Source organism: Dipodomys merriami, unplaced genomic scaffold, assembly GCF_024711535.1.
Source record: "Dipodomys merriami isolate MVZ:Mamm:240054 unplaced genomic scaffold, mDipMer1.0.p SCAF_636, whole genome shotgun sequence".
In the NCBI taxonomy this organism is placed as follows: domain Eukaryota; kingdom Metazoa; phylum Chordata; class Mammalia; order Rodentia; family Heteromyidae; genus Dipodomys; species Dipodomys merriami.
This window is the reverse complement of record NW_027206220.1, coordinates 468,646-490,919: the sequence shown is the minus strand read 5'-3', so window position 1 is coordinate 490,919 and position 22,274 is coordinate 468,646. Positions and strand designations below refer to the sequence as shown.

The window sequence follows — 22,274 nt, the reverse complement described above, 5'->3', positions numbered from 1 at the left end:
ACTAATGCATCCCCATCTGTGCTGGCCCATGACTGAAGCCTGGAACACCAGCAAGCACTAAGAACTGGACCCTTGTCGGACGTTTAACTGCCGGGTTTGCAGAGAGCCAACATGGAACCCATTCCTCCACGCTCTGGTCTAAGCTCCAGGGTAACCACCAGACACACAGACACAGCCCGTAGGGGTTGCAGACACCCAGCCTCGAAGGCTTGCCTGGTGCAGACGCTGCTGTCAGGTGAGAGGGGACAGACCAGCTCACCTGTGTCCTTGCCCCTGAAACAGAACAGAAAAGCTGGCGTTTTTTGTTTGGACCAGTGTTTAAATAGGCCTGTGGAAAGGGAACGGCAGCTGCCTCCCAGGCCAAGCGGGGGCCCAGGGTCAGGCAGGATTAGTAAGCATGCTATAAATGCAGAGGGCTCTGGGAGGGAGCGGGAGAGAATGAAATTAGGATGGGAAAATGCAAATGGTCTGGGTCAAGATGCAGAGGGACAACGTAATGGAGTCTGACTGTGTCGGCCAGCGGGGCTTGAGGTTGGCTCAGAACAGGCGCCCCAGGAAGCCAGGACAGAAGAGGCAAAGCCCTGCCAGTGGCATGTACTGCTGTCCTGGCGTGGGCCACAGCGGCACCTGGCAGATTCTCACACACACACACACCCATCAAAGAATCTGAACTAAGACCCCTCTGTCGCAGACTCTGAAAGGTCCTGCGATTTCAGACCCACTCTGCTGCCTCCCAGGAGCTAGCCATGTGTGTCGAGTGAACGAAGGGCCCAGCCCATGACAGCGAAGGACCAGGAGTCAGTGGAAGGGGTGGCTGGAGGGCTACAGGAACCGCTGCTCCCTGGGCCTCTGCCCTGCCCCTCCCCCAGAGCCTCCTTCCATGGATACTGACCCGGCCCACCACGTCGCTCAGCCTCCTCCTATTGCTAGCTTCATGGGCTTTCCAGACAGTGTCCGTCAGAGAAGCAAGCAGCCTGTGAGGTAATAGCAGGAAAACAAGGATGGCAGCCACGGGGTGAGTGGAAAAACCCTAGCCCTCAGGCTGGGGAACAACTTGTCCCCTGGGCCGGGCAGCCATGAAGTCGCTGAGGTGAATTCAGGGAGGATCCGCAGACTCTCCAAGAAAAAGGAGAAAGGAAATGCGGCAGCAGGGTGTCGGGAATGGCCTCCATCCAACATATCAGCCCTTTGGTCCAGAAGCCCCACTTTGGAGCAATTAGAGACATCTTCTAAAGAACGAGCAAACATGGGACACTGTCAGACGGGACATGGAAAACAGGGTCACATTCCACGGTTCCGGGGAGCCCCTGACACCGAGCGTGCCGAACACTCTATCTGTTCTTTTTCCTTTCCCTAGGCCAAGCTCAGTTTGTAGCGAGGCACTGTAAGAGATCACAAGATCTGGGGCTGGGAAGGTGGCTCAGTGGTAGAGCGCTTGCCTTGCATGCATGAGGCCCTGGGTTCGATTCCCCAGCATCACATAAGCAAAAAGAAAAAAAGATGGAAGTGGCGCTGTGGCTCAAGTGGTAGAGCGCTAGCCTTGAGCTGAAGAGCTGAGGGACAGTGCCCAGGCCCAGAGTTCAGGCCCCACGATTGAACCAAAAACAAAAAAAAAAAAAAGAGAGATCACGAGATCTAACATCTTAGCCTTCTCTGCGTAAGATGCTTTCTTTCCTTACCGAATGAGGATGCACTTTGCACCACATCTGAGTGATTCTTGGGCTGGAGGCTGGTATTAAGTGGAGTAAAGGTTAGATGAACACAGCTTGTGTTGCCATGGCAGTAGAACTGAGAGCCAGGATGAGTCCAGGGTGAGCAGCAGGCATGTGGGGACACTGGACGGGGGACGGTTTGCATCTGAAGTCTAGTGTGTGGCACCAGCTTTCCTCATGAAATGGAAAGCTGGCAGCAGGCCTGGGTGGGGCCCTTGATCTCCTCCCGGGCCTGCATCTGGAGCGTTTGACACCTGCTGGCCCCTGCTAGCTGGGGCAGGAGGCACAGGGCACTTTCCAGTTGCTCTCCTCTCTCCTGGCCTTGGTACACATTGGAGTCATTTCCTGTCATAATGAAACCTTTCTAAACTTAGCTCCTCTCAATTACAACGTCACAGCTTACACTGCAGCTGGTACTAGGCAGGACACCAGGCCTTGGGTTAGAAGACATGGACTCAAATACCCGTCCACATCTCTGTCTCATGCATGGCCTCGGCCTCCTTGGCCTGCAGGGTGGGAGTCACCACAGTCACAGTGTTGGCGAGGTCTGAGGGCCCGCCACCTACGCCCTTCCTGTAACCCCTATATCACCACGACAACAGAGCGCTCAGCCGCTCTGAGATAAGAAATCACGCCCCCAACCCAGGGTGACCAATGCCACTTCCCCTGTGGGGTGAGAGGCCAGAGTTAAACTCTGTGTGTGTGTGTGTGTGTGTGTGTGTGTGTGTGTGTGTGTGTGTGTGTGTGTGTGTGTGTGTGTGTGTGTGGTATATGGTGTGTGTAGCATTGTGTATGTGTGCGTGCACCCATGTGTGCATGTGTGGTCTATATACACATGTGTGCACATGTGTATGGTAGGTGCAGCATGTGTATGTATGTGTGTGGTGGGTGCACGTGTGTAATGTGTGCACGTGTATGTTGCTATCTCTTCTCTGTCAAAATCTCCTTGAGAGCTCCTGGCCGGATCCCCCTCACCCCTGCCCAGTTGCTTTGAGTAGGAATCAATAAGGGATAAGTGGCCAGAACTCTAGGCTGTGCCCTGTGTCCTGCTGGCGTCCCACAGAGTGAACCCGAGGGCTTGAGGGGGGAGCTGCCTCCTAATGCCTAGCGCATAGTAGGTGCCCAGTGCACGTGGGTGGCGCCTAGTTGGGAATTTGGAGTAGCCAGCTCATTTTCTGTGTATTCTTGTATGATGTATAAACGTTAGTGTTTGGGGCAGAACAGGTGCTGTCCCCTGGGACGTGCAGGGCTGGGCCTGTGGCAGACAGACAGAAGACAGTGGGACAGGGCTTTCTGAGACTTACCCCACTTTGGCAGGAGTTTCCACCCTTGGGTCCCTAATTGTGTAGCCCAGGAGATGCTGCCAAAACCTGCTGACGTTCTTCGGTGAAGAACACGTACTTCGTTGTCACCATGAGCAGGAGGCCACCGTCCCCCCACCTACCAAACCCAGTTTGTGACAGCCAGCCCTGTCCCAAGACAAGCGGCCAGGGTGAGAGCCTTGACGTCCCCGCGGGACGTGGCCAGGCCTCCCTGGAGGGCCGCTGACCCTTGATCCAGGCCAGCCGTGAGGCCCCACCCTGCCCGACGTGGCTTCTCTGGGTGGCACTCCAGTCATTTCCTGGCACGCACTTGGCGTTATCTGAAGAGCAGGACTCCTGTTTTTAACTTCTCCTTTTTGCTTGCCTGTGGCCTCCAATTTCTCCACAACGAGCGTGTTCAACATTTGTAATCAGAAGGAAACTCAATAGAGGTTATTGGATAAAAGGATCAGCAGTGAGAAATTGTGGTCTCCGGGGGAAGCAGGGGCCTCTTCCTGCCTGACAACAGAGGCTGCAGGATCTTTGCTGGAACCTTCTATGTGAGCCTCAGGCTCCACCCTCAGCCGTGTCACCTGCCCCCGCGCTGGCAGGTCATCCTGGCAGGAGGCTGCTCGTTCAGGGACTTCCCTCCCACCTTCTGATCTAGGGACAGTCTGGTCTCAGGCCCCGGGAGGTTCCGCAGCAATACCTGCACACCTGTGGTCCCCTTGGGAAGGGGCCCTCCTCATCATCTGCGAGACATCTGCTTCCTGCCGAATGTGGCTGTCTTGCTTATTGATGAGCCTTCTCTGTCCGCAGCCCTAATCCCCAGGACCAGCAACTCCCTCGAGGGCCGATCCACCAGTCCTCTCCTGTCCCATCACAGCTAGCAGACATCTTCTCCTGGGTGGCCGCTTCGGGCCTCGCCGGGCTCCTTGTGCCCGGCACGGCTTGGCACTTTAATTTGTGGTGCCACACGTGGCAGGGATGCTGTTTGGATTAGGCAGGGGCAGCCAGGCAAACAGGCTCTGCTTAGTGGCGTCAGGGCACTGCCATCTGGTGGCCGACACGTTGCGCCTGCTTCCCGCAGCAGCAGCCCTGTGCTCCGGGGATCACCTCCCCGAGGAGACCCTGGGGGTGGAAGTTCTGCCACCCAGGCTGCCTCCACACCCACGGAGCCACTCAGACTCCCGCCCTGCCTGCAAGCGTGGCCACGCCGCTGTGCCTTTGCCAGTCTCAGAAATGATACGGGCTTTGAAAAAGCTTGTTAAAAACAATGGTTTAAAAAGCATGAGTGCCAAGGGCTGGGAAGGTGGCTCAGTGGTAGAGCGCTTGCCTTGCATGCATGAGGCCCTGGGTTCAATTCCTCAGCACCACATAAGCAAAAAGAAAAAAGCCGGAAGTGGCGCTGTGGCTCCAGTGGTAGAGCGCTCGCCTTGAGCTGAAGAGCTGAGGGACGGCGCTCTGGCCCAGAGTTCAGGCCCCATGACTGGACCTCCCCCCCCAAAAAAAAAGCATAAGTTCCATTGGGTGCAGCGATGTGCCTGTAATCTCACACAGCAGAGGCAGGAGGACCTGGGTTTAAACCAGGTCCAGGGGTGTGGCTCAGCGGCGGAGCGCGCTGGGTGTCACCAAGGCTGCTTCTCATAGTTGTGGAGGATGGGTTCCGTACTTGAAGCCTTAAACCCGGCTTTGTGTCCAAGAAGTAATGGCAGGGTACTCAGGAAAGCATGGGGCCTGGGGCAGAGGTACCGTACAGAAGAGGTTCCTACCGCCAGCCTAGGGGTGTGTGTGCCCACAGACACATTCCTGACTGCGTCCTCCCCCTCTCCCTCCCTTCCTCCCGCTCCCTTCCCCTTTGTGTCATCGCTTCCTTTCTGTAGTTCTGAGCCAGAATCTCACCACTACCCTTGTGTGCAGGACAGCCTGAACTCTCAATCCCCAACTTATGCCGTCTTGCCTGACTGCAAGTTCTACACACTTCTAAGACATCAGAAGATGTGGAGGCCAATTCACGATGTCTGTGCAGCACCGTGTGGCTTGGGAAGTAGAATGTGACCAGTGCAGCAAAGCACTGTGCCCTCCCCCGGGCCCGGGGAACTGCAGGAGGGGTTTGCTGATGGGGCGTGTGCAGACCCCGTCCAGGGTCTTCTTGTCATTGCTTATGGATTCTGGTGGTGACGGTGTTAGGATTCAAATCAAAAGCATAAACTCCCTCTTGGCCCAGCATCTCAAAGATGAAAGGCCCAGCTCCCCGAACACAGGCCCGCCGCCTGCACATCAGAAAGCCTGCGAACCCACAGCTGCTCCGTCTCCACCGGGATCTTCAGATGCTTTATTAATTCTGCTAGATGCGGGTGCTCCGTGCTTTCTTGGGGTGACAGGAATTCTGCGCCTCTCCCCTCCCACCTACAGGCCAGCTGGGGAGCCGGGTGCTGCATAAATGTTTAATTGTGGTACAGTAAAAATATTTGCTTTCAGTGTCTGGAAGCTGCTAACAGAGGTAGGGCTGACTCCTGGAGTTGCCAGACTTCACTCTAATGAGAACAGAAATAAAAGCTGATTAAATCAAACTCCCCACAGTGTAGAACCACTTAAATAAATGTTTCATATTGTTTGTGGGATGCTTTTAAAGCAGCAGCTGCTTATGTAACCATTAGGCCGGACATAAATCATTCATCTCCGTCCCCACCGTCATCAGAGCTCCGCTCCTTTGCCTCTGTGAGGCTGACGTTTCGTCCCCAGCTTCCGGCCAGGCTGCTCGGGCAGCAGGCCTGAGAGGGAGGGCTGGCGGGGCTGTGCTGGTGTGTGTGTACCCCAGCCTGCTGCCAGCGCACCTCCGTTTCCATGGAGCAGTGCGGGGATCCTGGAGCTTGTGCAGGTGGAATGTCCCAAAACCCACGTGAGGAGTAGGGCCAACATGGAGCCTTCCATCAGACACGCTGTCCAACTGCACACAGCTCAGGCCTCTTCACAAGGGAGACCAGTGCAGACAGAGCAAACCCCAGAGAGCAGGAGGCCTGGCCAGAGAAAGAACCAGGGATACTTTAGCCCGGGGTGAGGGGTGGAGGGCAGAGGGTGGGCAGAGTGGACCCTGGTCTGAACTCCAAGGGCTGACCAGCACCCTATCCAGACGCTGTCACCTCACACCTGTCCCTGTAACAGCCTGCTCCTGGCCTCCCTGCCTCTGCTCAACCCGTCATTCACACAGCGTAGCCTGAGCTGTTGAATGCGGGGCCCAGGCAGATTCAAGTTCCAGACTCCTCCTTACAACGACCTGGAGTGAAAGGGCTAGAGATGTGGCTCAAGTAGAACACCTGCCTAACCAGCACAAAGCCCCGAGTTCAACTCCCAAGGCCACCAAAAATACAAAGGCCTCCACCCCTCCTAGGACAAGCCAGGTGCCCACCGTGGCCGTCGTGATGAGACCCTGCCTAGAGCTGCCCCTTCCTCCCTGGCTGTGCTGGGTCCCAGCCCTCCTCCCCAGGCCCCTCTCACCGCCCCTTCTCTTCCCTCTTGATGGTCTTTCCCACTAGAATGCCAGTTCTGCCGTCCCTCAGCACCTCCACTGTCGCCCTGGCCCCACGGACGCTAAGTAAATAAAGGGGCAAACCCGTCCCCACCCTCCCCGGCATCAGTCCCCGGCGAGGACGGACTTGATATTGAAAGCCAGCCCGCACTCCAGGCTCAGAGCCCAGGTGCCTTTCCTGGCCTCTCCAGGTGTCCTAGTTTGGATCTGGGACACCGGCCATGCTCAGGCTGTTCCCAGAGCTGGTGCCACTGGGGTGGCAGAGCCTTTGAATGGTGGGGCCTGGCGGAGGGGAGGTGGGTTACTGTGGGACCCGGCCTCCCCTCTTCCCCCTGGCCACATGGGGAGCACCTTGGTGCCACATTCTCCACAGGCAGCATGGCTCAAACAGGCCAGTCATGGACTCCGCCTCTGAAACCGTGAGTCCAACAACCTTTAAAAGAGGCGTTCCATTGCAGTGACAGAGCCAACCCCGAGGTCTAGCCGGGCAGGGCAGGCATGAGTGGGAGGATGCGATGGAGGCCTGAGGAAGCCCAGGAGCCCCTCTGCAGCTGAGTCCACAGTCGCAAGAGGACCCTGCCCCTGCTCCTGACGACTGGGCGCAAGGACCAGCAGAACCCAGGCTCTGCTCGGAGCTGCCAGGCCCCTTGGAGCCCACCTGCCCAGAGAAAGCCCGAGCCATTGCCCCTCTGCCCGCCCACAAGGGCTCAGTCCTCCAAAATGGGCACCCTACAGCCAGTGCCACAGGCTGGGGTGCCACCGATCAGAAAGATGGGTCCTCCCGGTTTATCCGAAGAAGCCAAATTCCTCTCCTGTGGCACTCCACGGTGCAAGGCCTTTCCAAGCCGTGTCCACCTCTTCCTTGGCTCCTGAGGACCTTGGGGACACTGCCGTGGTGGTGACACAGTGGCAGCCGTGGTGGCATCTTTCCTCACCCTGAGCTGTGGCTGTAGTGGCCTCAGCAGCTTAGAGCTGGCGGTGGGCCGGTCACCAGCACAGCCTCTTAGCTGCTGTCCTCAGGAAGTCCCTCCCTCCTCAACAGACCTGGTGGGTGGGCAGCTCCTCCCTCCACTGAGTCCTGACTGACAGGGCAAGGAAGGGCAGGGTAGCCCTTCCACAGCCTCGTCCTCTGAGCGCTCCAGGCTCAGTGTTCTGTGATTGCAACAGTAGTCAGTCTGTCTCTCTCTCTCTCTCTCACAAACACACACACACACACACACACACACATCTAATTTAAGTCCCATCAGCCCAGCTGTTCTTTTCTGTCCTCCGTGTGGAAGCCCTGCCTGGAGTTAGCACTGGACATGGTAAAGGGCATGGCAGGAGCGAGGCAGTGGTGGACACGAATCCCAGACCTGATGTTGCCCCCCGCAGAGTGCTAAGCTAGGGCCTGCCCGCTGAGACTCCCAGCCGCCCTGGGCACTAGGTGGCAGCGTGGGGCGCGGGGCTGGGCCGCCTGCAGTGTTGACCTGATTCCTGTGCAGCAGGGGCTGCAGAAAGGGCAGCAGCAGCAGCGCCTCCTCCGCGTGGAGCATTTCCCCTCGGGCCCAGAGGACGGGCAGAGGGCCGAACTGGAGCAGCCTCCCATCTGCTGCCAGAGAAAGCAGAGTCAGCATCCTTCGGGTGCCAGGAAGGACAAACGGGGACAGGACTGCCATCTGCAGCAGGCAGAGGCCTCCTCGGGTGGGAGCTGGCCCGGGCGGGCCTGAAGGACCCCCGGAGCAGGCAGAGGCCTCCTCGGGTGGGAGCTGGCCCGGGCGGGCCTGAAGGACCCCCGGAGCAGGAAGAGGCCTCCTCGGGTGGGAGCTGGCCCGGGCGGGCCTGAAGGACCCCCGTGGGGGGCTGCCCCCTGCAGGGTGGAGGCCTGAACACCACCCCTCCCTGAAGATTCCCTCCACTCTGCTCTCTCTCCTGTCCTGTCCTGTCCTGCCCGGCCTCACACGTGTTCCCGACGCCCCCCCCCCCCCCGCCCCGCACAGCGCGCCCCTCCTCCTCGGCCACCAGAGAAAAGCCGAAATGCAAGGCAGGCTCTCCCCGTGCTGTGCGTGAGCCCTTGCAGTGAGTCTGGGTAAAAGTCCGCCTTGGTGGCAGCCCTGGAACTCATCGCAACCCCTATGGGCCGGCCTGTCTGTGCTTCTCTCTCCAACACAGGACTTCTTGGCTCTCTTTGAGACAGAATGTCACTGAGAAACCCAGGCTGTCCTCACACTGGGCGGCTTCAGCTCTTCCTGGAGTTCCTGCGCCCGCCCCACGCCGACAGTCTGCCTTCTCCCACCTGATCACGTCCTGCAGGGGCAGGGTCCTGTCCCACCCGGGGGAGGGGGAGGGAGCCAACACCCGCCACTGCAGGGCCTGCCTTTGCTGCAGGGCAGGCTCTGCTGGAGGAGAAGCCGGCCAGGCCGGTTTGTGGAGGCCCCCGGCCTCTTGAGTCAGAGGAAGATTCCAATTAAAGGACTTGAAGAAAGTGGCCTCATTTCACAGGCAATTGGGCTGTGAATGAAGCGAGCAGCCAAGTTTCTGAGCCCTGCAGGAATGCACCCTGGGGCGGGGGGGGGGGGGGGGGAGAGGGAGGGGTGTTTATTGTAAATTTACCTGGAATCAAAAGGACTAGTCAGTTTAATGCAAACAACAAAGACTACTTAAATGAGGTAATACACACAGTATTTAACAAGAGGCCCCCAGGTAATCCTTCGATAATAAATGCTTGTTGAGAGACCCACCTTAGCTCAGACCCACTGTGAGAGGGAGGGGGTGCTCCATTATTTGTGGAACACCCCGACTTCCAGGGTTGTGCTCAGAGTTCATCTAATCGGGGCAGTTGGGATGAGGAGGACCACTTTGTGCCCCTGTCCTCGCGTGCCTCCTGCTCACTGCTGTTCCCATGTCCCGCCGGGATGCCTTGTGCTGGCTGTGTGGCTTCTCTGGTCATGGTTCTGTGGAACTCGCCCCCTAGGGCAGACAGTCCCGTCTTCAAGAGAAAGGACCCGGAACTGAGCCACTTGCATTCAGATTTCTGCTGGTAAGCTGTGGGGCCCTGCCTTGGTTTCTGTCCTCCACAGTGTGGAGCAGGGGTGTGGATTCTGCAGACCTCTGGGGGTGTGCTGTGGGTGTGCCCAGAGGGTAAGGTGGGGGGAAGGCTGTGTTTGGAGGAGGAGAGGGGAGACTGAATAGGAATCACCCCAGCAGCCTGCAGTGCTTCTCTAAAGCAGGGGAATGGAGGGGTGAGTGGACCCGAGACCAGGGGTCTTGGGGGTGCTATGTAGACAAGTGAGAGGTGAAAGCAAGCTGTGGGCACGGTGGGCCCTCGAGGCAGCCGAAGTCCCGCAGGGCTTCAGGGGTCCCCAGGAGAAGGCGGGGGACCATCCGCGTGTGAGTGACCGCGTCCAGTTCCGTCCCCCAGGTTCATCTCTCCTGCTGTCTAACGAGGGCGCCAAGGGAAGGGGCTGAGGACAGTGCACTTCTTTGGAAAGACATCTCCTCAGTCAGATAAAAAAGCCCTCCCATGCCAGAGTAGGCACCAGAGAGACGCCGTGAGGAGGCCGGAAACCGTGGGCAGCTCAGCCCGACCAGGTGCCACGTTGGGGTGTCATTTTCTGAGCCCCAACATTATCTTCTGATGAGTTTGTTGTGTTGTACATGCCCCCCCACAAATTTGGAAAAGTGCCAATACTGCATTCAGAGTTCAAATAATGCTAGGCGTTGTAATCCCTAAGGCTGCCGTCCCTGGGCAGGATTTGGGGGCTCTTGGGAGAGCAGCGAGTCTTGTGCTGAGCAGAGCCGGTGAGGGTGGGATCCTCAGACCCTTCCTCCAGGCTTGAGGCCACCAGCTCTGGGCGCTGGCGTGGGCTGGCTGCAGCCAGTACCATTCTAAACAGCAGAGGGCAGCACAGGCACAGGCCGGCCAGCTCCTTCCCAGCAACAGTTCGCTCAGTGAAATGGACTGCAAAGTCCAGCGGTTCAGGGATGCTCCCCCCTTCCCCGCAGAGGCTCCCGCGTCCGACACGCCACAGGCAGGAGGCGCCTGCCCGTCCCTGTTCCATCCTTCCGCTTCAGAGCTGCTTTTCAAAGCAGAGAGGAGCCTTGAACTTTGGTTCTGGCGCCCGCAGGCAGCCAGGCGTGGAGCTGTGTGATCTTGACGTTTCTCTCCCAGGAGGAGGAAGCGTGGGGTGGCTGAGGGCTCAGGCTCTGGGGCGAGGCGGGCCTGTGCTCAGTGCTGACTGGAGAGGCTGCCGAGCAAGCCCGGCCCTTGGGGCTCCAGGAGAAGGAACTGAGGACCCCACCGCAGCCGCTCTTCAGGCACCAGCACCTAGAACTCCTCTCCCTCTCCCTTCCGGTTCCTTCCTGTTTCCTCCTCCACAGAGCTGGCCCTCAGCTGAGCCAGCCAGAGCCCTGGGGCTGCTGAACGGCCTCCCTAAGTCTCAGTCCTCCCCCCTCTCCCAGTCCTTCATGGGTCCAGCCCTGGAGCTGCTCTCCAGATAGCATGTACACTGTAGATCCAGCTTGGAGCCACAGGATAGAATTCCAAGGCCAAGAGAGGTAGGGGAAGAGGCGGGTATCTGCATTTTCCCAAGTTCCCCCACGGCGATTCTGAGGTCCACAGGGCCACAGAGCCTCCGCTGTTGGCCAAGGAATGGGGGAATCGTATTCTAAAACAATTAATTAGAGCAACTGAAAGGGACAGGAAAGCCATTATGCAAATCTCTGGCCATTCAGGGCTATTAATTTGCAGGGGCCAGTGTGGGTTGCAGGTAAAGAATGGCTGCAATTTTAGGCAGAGTCAGGAGGTTGCTTCCCTCGGCGCCCATCCTGCTGCCTGAGGAACAACTCAGGCTCACTGGCCAGGTTCTAGGGTGGGCAGGCCTGCTGGGGGCGGGGGGTCACAGGAATAGCCAGTGGGCCTGGGGCCAGGGCCATCCTGACCAGGGGTTCTCAGTCTCAGCACTGAACCCCGGGGGGGGGGGCTTCTAGAAACCCAGATATCTGTACCCTGCCCCCTAGGCTGCTCAGTGGACCTGGGGTGGAATCAGAATTTGCATTTTGACAAGTTCCCTGGTGTTGTAAACCTTCCTTCTGTGTTGCTTTCTAAAATTTCATCTCCAGCTTCCTGAGCCAGGGTATGGGAGTCTGCAGGCTCTGATTTCAGTCTAGAGCAGTCACCGCCTTGCCATCATCACCCACCGGCTGCTGTCCCGGGACAGAGAGAATGTGTGTTCCCTCGCACACCTTCGGGGACTTGTTAACGTTAAAATTCATTTGTTGAATGTTTAAGGTTTATGTGACAGAGGTGCCTTCAGAGAGGAAGGCCCACAGACACAGAAACCTGGGCGTTTTTACAATCCACGTGGAGATGAGGGTATGGGAGGACGTTGGTTGGAGGGCAGATGACTTAGTGACGTCAGCCGGGAGACGTCCAGCAAGGCCCCGGGGCTCAGGGTGGCTCCGGAGGGACCCCTTGAAGGAGGTCTTGGGAGCTCGGGAGGAGGGCCTGCTTCCAGGGCAGCAGCGACCAAGAGCTGAACCTTCACAGTGCAGGACAAGCAGGGACCCTTGGCAAACAGGTGTGGTGCACAGCTTGCAGGCCCCCCCCTCCAAGGCCACAATGAGGACCCACCCAGCCCCCAGCACCAGAGCCCCGAGTGCAGACAGGTCAGAGGTCAGGGAAGACTACCGCTTGTGCATCTGCGGCAGCTAACGTGTTTGCCGATTAAAACTGTCTCTGGCCGTGGCTTCCTCTTGTGCTTGTCAGGCCTTGGAGCTGTCCCTAGGCCCATGGCGCTGTTGGTTTACCTCCCAGAGCCAGGAGCACAGCAGCGTGCTGGGGTTTGCACGTGGACAAGTCCCCTGGCATTGTGCACCTGTGCAGAGAGGCCTGCTCTCCTGCCCGGCAGCAGAACCCCGAGGTGGAACGGGATTGGGCCTCACGCTCCCCCCTCCTGCCTCCCTCCTTCCCTGTTCCCGCCCTGCCAGATCACGATCTGACCCCTGCACTTGAATTCCTGCTGTGAGACATTAAGAGGTAGGATCTGGTTGGGATTGGAGCAGAGCGCTCTGTTGTGGCTGTGGTTGAGCATCTGTGGGGTAGTGGCTGTCTCCTGGTGTGCTCAGTGGCCGCCCCGGCCAGGTCTCCAGAGATCCCCTGCTCTCGCCACATGAACCCCCCCCCCCCCGGCCTCCAAACTCTGCCGGCAAGAAGACTGCTATAGACATGGCCTCTGACCTTTGTCAGACCTCTTGTCTTCAGCACGTTGTCTGTGGAGATGTGTGATTCACAGCAGAACACAGACTAGGCGGTCTGCTTCTGGAAACAGGGTTTAAGATGGGGGGGGGGAGCTGGATCCCTGGGCCACTGTGCCCTAGAGGGAGACGGGATAGCCAGCCTTGAAGCAGTGAAGCAGCGCGGTGAGGCAGTGGCCTGTGCTTCTGGAAACAGGGTTTAAGATGGGGGGGGGGGCTGGATCCCTGGGCCACCGTGCCCTAGAGGGAGACGGGATAGCCAGCCTTGAAGCAGTGAAGCAGCGCGGTGAGGCAGTGGCCTGTGCTTCCTCCTTTGCTGTGCACCTACAACCATTTCCCTGTGTGTGTGTGTGCTCCATCCAGGGGAGCGGTGGAGCGGAGGTGCTCAGGCCTGGGACCAGCCCTGGGCCAGGTTCCCCCTCCCCCCCCCCCCCCCCCCCCGCTTCCTGCCTCCCTGCCGCCAGAGGCAGGCGGAAGGAAACTTTAATTTTGCAAATTGCTGCATGTAAGAGGCTTGGCACGCGCAGTAGCAGGCTGGCGCAGGTGAGGAACAAGGTACGGGCTGGGCTGAGCGCCAGGGCCCCGGGCAGCCTTCCAGGCAGGCCCCGTCCCCCCTGCTCTGCAGCTCCTACGTGCACAAGGCCAGGCAGCCGGGGAGGTGTGCGGGGGAGGGAGAGCGCCCCCATCCGTCTGCCCCGTGCCTCGGGCAGCCGCTCCGGAAGGAAGCACGGTGCTTGCCGGCACCGGGGCAAGGAGCCCGGACCTCTCCGCAGGCCCCGGGAGCAGGGAGGGGAGGCAGGCCACGCCTCGCAGAGGGGACCTGAGGGGAGGAGTGCCTGCCTGCAGACAGAGGCCAGGGGGAACTGAGGAGCGCGCTGCCCAGAGCAAACGCCAGAGACAGGATGACGGAAACGGGGCCGGGTGAAGGCCACTCAGACACACAGTGTTTAGAAACTAGTGCCACCTTTGCTTCAAAGACAGACCACAGGATGCGTTCCTCCCCCCAAGAACTAACACCTGGCTGACGGGATGTGTGCCTTCCTGAGAAAAACGCTTCCCCAGACTTCAGCCACCTGCCCCAAACGGCAGAGCGTGGGCGCCGCCGAGTCTCACAGAGCAGGATCTGTTTCATGGGAGGATGCATCCTTAACCTGGAAACTCCGAAAGTCCCACCAGACCTGCCGAGAAGCAAAGATAAAGCACCTATCTTTGCACTACGAGGAAGCCAGACCCCCTTCATTACCACATCAATACCCGAACCGCCGGAGGGGCTGAGCGTCTCTACCCCCTCTGCTGGAGAGGGCCCCGCCTTTCTGTGTTTGTCTGCTTTTTGTCTGTCTGCTTGCCTGATTGTTTACTTAAAAAAGCTCCGCCAAGTTTTCCAGAATTACTATTCTGCGATCGAAATCAAGGACCCTAAGTGAAGAGTTCCTACCTTTAAAGGAAAACTTCACTAAACCTCACCTCCGTCTGGTGACAACTACTCTTCCAAGAGGAGTTGTACAGAGTGGGCGGGCAGCAAGGATTGAGTCGGCCGGGAAGGAAGCTACTGTAGTCTCCAGGACAAGCTCCGACGGCAGCTGGGACCAGGAACCTGGGGACCAGACTCGATCAGATTCGGGCGGGGTGAGGGGGGGCTGGGACCGCACTGGCCTGTGGCCTGTCACTCCCTACGGAACCAGAGAGGACGGGTGGCCATCGTGGGGGTGATGCTGGGCTTGAGCGGAGGGGCTGTGGGGGAAGGGAGGGCCAGGAAGCAGTTGTCCCAGCAAGGCTGGAGCTCCAGAGAGCTGTGACACTTGTGCAGAGCTCCGGACGCCCCTTCCTGGCTGGAGACTGGGCTGGGCTCTTTATGCCAAGCGTGGCTTATATCTGCTGCAGGAAGTTGGGACCCTGAGTTTGGGACAGTGATAGAGCTGTCTAGCAATGTGAGTGTGATTGTAGCCAAAGAGCATCTGGTGGCTTGAGAGAGTGACGTTCACAGAGACAGCGAGGTCTGGGGACACGCTTGCACGGCTCAGGAAGCTTGTCCGCTGGCAGGGGCCAGGCCCGGGGTGGCCTGTGAGCGGGTGCTCCCCGCAGCGTCTCCGTCACGACCCCCCGCCCCCGCCATGGCTCCGGTTGTGACAGGTGTGGATTTCTGTCCACAGCCTCAGCTGTGTGAGGACTGACTTAGTTCCTGTAACTGAGCTTGACTTTTGGTGTCCACAAGCGTTGCTTCCACTGCAGTTCCCGGCCCACAGAGCCCGGCAGGGCTGAGCACGCTGGCAGGGGGGCCAGAGGATCTGCACGCATCTGAGGCTGATTTCACACAGACCTGTGTCTGACTAGTCGGAAGCAGAGAAAACAGGACACCTCTGCCGTGGGGCTTTGTGATTCAGAGAACAGGGGCGCTCCAGGGAGCCGGGAACAAAGGAGCCCCTGAAGGAGCGCAGCTAGCCGCTCGGTGCTTTGTGAACCCAGCTCTGACAGCTGACTGAGGGATGGCTAGCATGCTGCCAGACACAACACGCACGCATAGAAATCTCACACGGAAACCCCTCTGTACAATTACTGTACAGTAGTAAGAGAAAAAGCCAGGCATTTGCAACATGGGTGAGCTGTGCTGAAGGGCGCGGCCTGCACGGGAAGGGAGGGCAGCAGCTGACGCTCGCCGCGTGGTCCCAGAGCCAGCTTAGTCCCTTCCAGAAGAAAGTGACGGTTACTCAGAACACGGAGGAGGAGATGTTTGTGACCTTGAAGATGCTCATGATTGAGAAAGACACAGGCAGCCCCAGTGGACGGCAGCCAGCCCAGGCCGCCCGGCTGGCCTTCATGTTCTCCTGTAGAGCACGGGTGACTTCACGGAATGCCACATTGGACAGGGCCACACTGAGCGTGACAAAAACAAGACTGGTGCTTAGTCATGTCTGAAAGGAAGCAAAAAAAAATACTTTCCCAACCACGTGACCAAACGCCTCCCCTTGCTCGTGGGCCAGAGCGGGTGCCAGCCCTGCACTGCCCCCCTCTGCCCCGAGGAAGCAGGCCAGGGTGAGGGGTGCAGCTGCGGAGGGACCAGCGCAGCTGGCCTTCGTAAGTCCTTCTGACTCAGTCTCACAGGGGCCGAGCTCCCCTCTCCGCAGCAGGTGAATGAATGTGGGATGGCCACTCTTTTTTTTTTTTTTTTTCCCAGTCAGTAGCGGGGCTTGAACTCTGGGCCTGGGCACTGTCCCTCAGCTCTTCAGCTCAAGGCCAGCGCTCTACCACTTGAGCCACAGCGCCACTTCCGGTTTTCTGATGGTTCACTGGAGATAAGAGTTTCATGGACTTTCCTGCCTGGGCTGGCTTTGAACCGTGATCCTCAGGTCTCAGCCTCTTGAGTAGCTAGGATGACAGGCGTGAGCCACCAGCACCCAGTTCTGATGGCCATTGCTGATGGTCAACTTGGCTAGATGGAGACATGCCTAGGGCCCGCACTGTGTCTGAGAGGACTAGGAGGGAGAGACCTGCTGGAGGGGCAGCGCTGTCCCCTGGAGGGCCCACGTGGAATCGAAGGGGAGAAGGAAAAGCAGCTACGCCAAATGCTTCTCCTCCGGCCCACCCCACATGCCCTGCTCTGCTCCTCCGTGCCCTCCCCACAAATACGCACTGAAACCAGGAGCCAGATCCTTCCCTCCTGAAGCTGTTTCCCCAGGAGACACCTCCAGAGTGGACCAGCAACCCGAGTCGCTCCATCCACAGAAGTGTCCCTGGAAAATGTCTGCACAAATGGAACTTCAAATTAACTTTGGTGAGGAATTTATTTCCATCAGCACTCATGTGCCTGAGCAGACAGGCCTGCTCGTGGAAGAGCTGGCTCTCTGGACCCATGGGTCTCCTGTGCCTGGATTAGACCAGTGGCAGATGGGAAATGGTGTCTAGCCAGGCAGTAGTGCACTCCATAATCCTTCCTGCTCAGGAGGCTGAGATCCGAGAAGAGTTCTAGGTACTTTAAGCCATCTAAAGATGGTTTACAGCACTCATGAGGATATGTGTAGGCCATGAACATACACGTTACTCCATCTTCTATGAAGCGCTCCAGCACCCACAGGGAGGAAACCGGTCTCCTTGTGGGTGCCCAGGGACCACTGTGCTTACACACACATGTGCCCATCCAGCCTTGCGCAGAGAGACTGCGGATGACGCTTTGCTGTTCCAGGCGTCTCCTGGGCACGTGTCGTCTAGAAGGAGGTCATTCTGGAGCCTTGACGAAAGGGTGGCTGGCACCACTGGTGGCCGCACTGCTGGCAGAGGGCACCAGGCTGATGCTCCCTGTCCCAGCTCCCCAGCTGCACCGAGAGGTGACCGTGGCTGCAGGTTGGTACCCGTCAGCCGGGCCATCCCTGCCTGATGGTTTTCCTCCAGCCCAGCAGGCACCACCGTGACTCCAGGGACAAATCTGGAAAGGCACCTGGATTGTGCAGCTCCAGGGACTGAGAACAGCTCAGACTCAGGCACAGATGTGGGTTGGGGACAGAGCAGGCGGGGATTGGATTTTCTCCAACAGCTGCTGTCTAGTGGCTGAGTTGTCTGACAGAGTGAGAATGCCAGCAGATATTAGTTGTAGAGAGTGATTAATTTTCTCCTCTGAATGCCGAGAAAATCTTTATTGACAAGATTAACGTCAAGGTAAGGCCTCTCCTCAACCTGCAGCCAGCCGCTGATGTGAGAGGCAGCAGAAATCCAATACGAAACCCACATGATAAAGGTGGCAGTGGGGCTCTCCAATCGCCCGTCATAAATCTCCCCCTGGAATGAGGACCGGCCAGGGTGTTACAAATGATGGCGAAGGCCAGCAATGGCTCCAGAGAGGGACATTAGGCCCGGGCAGATGTACGAGCAGATTCCACTTAGGGACTCTGGTCACAGCCTCTCCAGTGGCCACCCTGACATCTGAGGCTATAAAATTCTCACCCTTCCCTTTCCTCTCGGAAAATCAAAGTGCCTTTATGACACTTTTCATCAAGTTTGTCTCTTCCCATTTCTTTTCTCTGCTTTTCCTTCTCTGGCCTTCAGCCCCCTCCTGACAAACGAGTGAGCCATTACTCTGTCAGTTACTTTTCTGAGTAATTTCTTGATGAAATTGCAAATATAATTGAATTTTCTGAAAGCCGTGAATTCAGATGAGATGGCAATAGTGGAAATAGTGTGATTAAGGAATTGTTATTCTCTCCTTGTACGTCATTACCACCCAGAATTCATCACTGATCGCTCACAGATGGAGTCGCTGAACTATGATTATATTTTAGAAAATGAAAGGAGACAAATCTAAAAAGGCAATAAAACAAATTAGAAGCCTTCTTGAGGGGCCGGATTATTACTGATTAAGTATATTTGGCATCAAAAATGCACTGGCACTTTGGCAGTTTAAATCACACATTTGTGCCGTCAACATTTTTGCTGGTCTCAGAATTCTTTGTTATTTTGGTGGTCTAATCACAGTCCCCTTCACCCTGCAAATTGACAATCTGAAAGAACATTAGAAGTGATCTTTTCTGAAGGAGCATTTGCTCTCAAAATGCATTTACACTCAGCCATTAAGAGGATATCACTAGGTCACTTAGTTCCTCAATTTAGCTTTAAAACAAAGTTACTGGATTAGGGGAAGTGGCCTCTATTTCAGTGTAATGGTCTTTGTCGCTTCTTTCAATGTGCCATTTAGAGTGGAGGACAGATGCAGGGCCACATCGGTGGCCTCAGACAGCAGGTACTCTTCTAGGTTCTCGAGGGAGAGCACCACCTTCCTGCTTCCAGTTTTGGTTGTTTTTAAACCCAGGGCCCCATGTTTGCCAAATTGACACTCTACAGCTGAGTCATGCCTCCAGCCTGTTTTTCCCTGGCTGTCTGGCACTTCCTGCCCAGCCTAGGCCTGAGCTTACTCTTGTCTGTCATTGCCAGGCTGCCAGGCACATGCCGCTGTGTCCAGCTTCTCCCCCACAGACACGGAGTCCAGAACTTTTCTGCCTGAAGCGCGGTCCTCCGATCTGAGCCTCCCGTGAAACCTAGATGACACCCAGGCCATTGGGTGAGGCCTGGGCTCTGGCAACACATTAGGGCTGGGATGCGATCTCTCCGGCTTCTCTGTCTGGGCTGTCCAGGTTTTAGCCTACCAAATTACTGGATTAAGGGGAGTGGCCACATGTCAGTGGAATGGCTTTGTCCCTAGGTTTGCATTATGAGCCATCTACACCTGCCTCCAGGCTGCTCTTTAAAAGACCTCAGGCAAGCCGGGTGTCGGCGGCTGGTACCCGTAAACCTAGCAACTCAGGAACCCCAAGATCTGAGGATTGTGGGTCAAAGCCAGCCTAGGAAGGAAAGTCCAAGAGACTCCTTTATCTCCAGTGAATCACCGGAAAACCAGAAGTGGCACTGTGGCTCAGAGTGCTAGAGCACTAGCCTTGTGCAAAAAAAACACCTAGGCCTTAGGTTCAAGCCCTCCTTGGACTGTGACTTTATAGGATGTCATATACCCACAGGAGAGACCTGTGACTAGCCTCTAACCAACAGACATGGGTCCCACTGTTACATTGATTACTTGAGTCCACTATACTGAAAGACACACTTAGAACCCTCCTGGGCCGTATGGCCCTGGAATCTGTGTCTTCTGTAGAAGCATGAAGAATTCGTTATTTTATAGAATGTCTAGTTATGGTACTCCTCTGATGTTCTGATTGTTTTTCTCTTTATTACAAGTTTCAGTAAAGGTTAATTTATGTTTTGGTCAGAAAAATGAAACTAAAAACTCGGAGGCAGACATAGCAGCACACACCCAGTACTGCCAACAAAAAGAGGAGGAAGGGAGGAAGGAAAAAGGAAGAAAAAGCTGGCATGATTAATGCCAGTCAAAGCAGACTTCAAAACAAAAATACCACTGTAGATAAAAAGGTTACTTTTAATTTTTGTCGGTCATGGAGCTTGAACTTGGCCTGGGTGCTGTTCCAGAACTCTCAAGGTGATGCACATAGGGCCCTCAGCTCTTCAGCTCAAGGCCAGCGCTCTACCACTTTGAGCTACAGCCCCACTTCTGGTTTTTAAGTGGTTAATTGGAGATAAGAGTCTTACAGGGACTTTCCTACCTGGGCTGGCTTTGAACCATGAGCCTCAGATCTCAGCCTCCTGAGTAGCTGGGATTATAGGCAACAGCCACTGGCGCCCGGCTGAAAAGGACATTTTATAAACATGCAAGGACAAAATATTGGAAGATATGAAAAGCATAAACACATATTCTCCAAAAAAGTAGAACCCCAAAATACATAGAGCAATTGAACAATGTTTAGACATTTCAATATACTAATTTCAATAATAGACAGAAATTATGTATAATCTTCTTAGACATAAGCAAGAGCATAGAATATTTGAATAACACTGTGATCCAGTTAGATCTAACAGATACTGTAGAATAATCGACCTATGAATCAATGCAAACATTCTTCTCAAATACACATCACTTTGCAGTATAAACCATTTCCTACTCAATAAAACAGCCTCTGTAATTTAAAGTGATTGAAATTATGCATGATATTCCCTGGCCACAGAGGAAAAAAACCTTAGGAAGAACATTTGAAAACTCAAAAACACATGGAAATTAAGCATATGTTCATAAATGAATAATGGGTCAAAGAAGAAACCACAGGAAAACACTTGTGCAGTGTAGGTAACACATGCAGAGAGAAGAAAACTACCAAATCAACGCCTGCCTTTCCACCTTCAGACACTGGTAAAGAAGAGAAGCAAGCAGAGGGAAGGAGTCAATGAGGATTAGAAGTTAACAAAAAGAAACAAGAACAGGGAGAAAAATAAAAGCCTGAAAGTATTTTTAAGTTAATTTACTTTGTTGTTATTACAAAGGTGGAATACAGAGGGATTACCAGGCCGTGAGTCAGGTAATGAGGAGTACATTTCCTTTTGTGCGGTGGTTTTTGTTCCCTCCCTTTCCCAGTCCCTCCCTCCCATCTCCACCCATGTTGTTTAGTTCACTTTCATCAGTGTCCAGTGAGTTCCACTGCTGCACCTTTTCACACGTTTTCTCTTGAGTTCTATACCCTCCCCCGAACCCTTTCAAAGATACACACTCAAATGTACATGAAGTAAAGGAAACAGAATTGTTAAAAAAAAAAAAAAAAAAAAAGCAAAGAGCAAGATCTCTTGTTTCCCTGTCTTGGAGTTTGCTTGGTTATATAGATCTTCAGTCACCCATTTGCTATTCAGTGTTTGGGTGTTTCTGCATTATGTTTTGTTAAGAACTAGTTTGATTCCACTGTGGTCAAATAAGAAGCTAGGAGTTGTCTCAATCTGTTTTTTCTTAGGTTCTTTTGTGTCCTATGATATGATCAGTTTTGGAGATCATTCTATGAGCAGCTGAAAAGGATGTGAACTGGGTCATTGTTGGGTGGAATGTAGCTATCAGTTAAGTCCATTTGGGTTATGGTGCCATTTAATTCAGAAGCTTCTTTGCTTATCTTTTGCTTGGTTGACCTGTCCTTTGGGGAGAGCCAAGTGTTAAAGTCTGCCACTGCTATTATCTTGGGATCTATCTTGTTCTGTAAGTCCAAAAGTACTTGTTTAATGTATTCACGTGCCCCATTGTTTGCTGCATAAATATTGGCCACCACGATGTTCTCTTCATGGACCATTCCCTTTATTAATATGTGATGACCTTCCTGTCTCTGTAACTTATTTCAACAAAACCTCTGTTTTATCAGATACCAATAGGGCTATTCCTGCCTTCTTGCACATGCATTTGCATGAAAGATCTTTTTCCATCCCATCTTTGTCTGTGAGATGGGTCTCTTGGCGACAACAAATGGATGGATCTTGTTTTTGGCCTTTTGTGCTGCTCTTCATCAGTTGGTTGGGGAATTGAGTCCGTTAATGTTTAAGGTTACTGTGGAGAGGTGTGTCATGTTTAAAGCCATTTTCTTGATTTCCTATATTTTGCTGCTTTTCTCTTCCCGTGCTTTATACTAGTTTAGTGATGTTAGTATGAGGTGTTTCCTTGACTTTGTTTTCTTCAGAATGTGTGCTTCCCCTTAGTAGCCTTTGTAATGCTGCTTTAGTGTTCATGAATTTCTTGTTTTTGTTTGTCGTGGAAGTTTTCAGTTTCACTGTCAAATGTAAATGATATCTTCGCTGAGTACACCAGTTTGGGTTGGCAGTTGTCAATCTTTAGGATTTGAATTGTACCATTCCAGGCTCTCCTTGCATTGCAGGTTTGTGAGGAGAGATCTGCAGTGATTCTGATCTTTTTTCCATTGTAATGTCACTTCTTCTTTGATTTTGCTGCATTTAAAATTAATTCCTTGTTTCTTAAGTCCAGAGTTTTCACTACAATGTGTCTAGAAGTATTTCCTCTTGGATCCTGTTCTGTATGCTTTTGTCAGGTGGGTGAGATTTTGTCTCTTGAGTTTGGGGAAGTTTTCTGCTATTATTTTCTGTTATTTTTCTTGTGCTTGTTCTCTTGGAGTGAAGTGTGCCTTAGGA

At 54.9% G+C, this 22,274-nt stretch overlaps 1 protein-coding gene and 1 non-coding gene across 4 annotated transcripts in view; both read left to right on the top strand.

Moving 5' to 3' along the window:
* LOC138815302 (A-type potassium channel modulatory protein KCNIP1) overlaps positions 1–22,274 on the top strand; it is a 179,606-nt gene that overhangs the window by 17,809 nt on the left and 139,523 nt on the right. The window contains exon 1 of one of the 3 annotated variants that reach the window (XM_070004637.1): positions 9,478–9,561. The exons of the other annotated variants lie outside the window; for them this stretch is intronic. The gene's annotated coding sequence lies outside the window, so the exon portion shown is untranslated. Of the gene's footprint in view, positions 1–9,477; positions 9,562–22,274 lie in introns of those variants that run through there. 3 annotated transcript variants of the gene reach the window in all.
* Trnaa-ugc (transfer RNA alanine (anticodon UGC)) lies at positions 1,414–1,483 on the top strand. Its single transcript has one exon. It is a non-coding gene; the product is annotated as a tRNA-Ala (tRNA).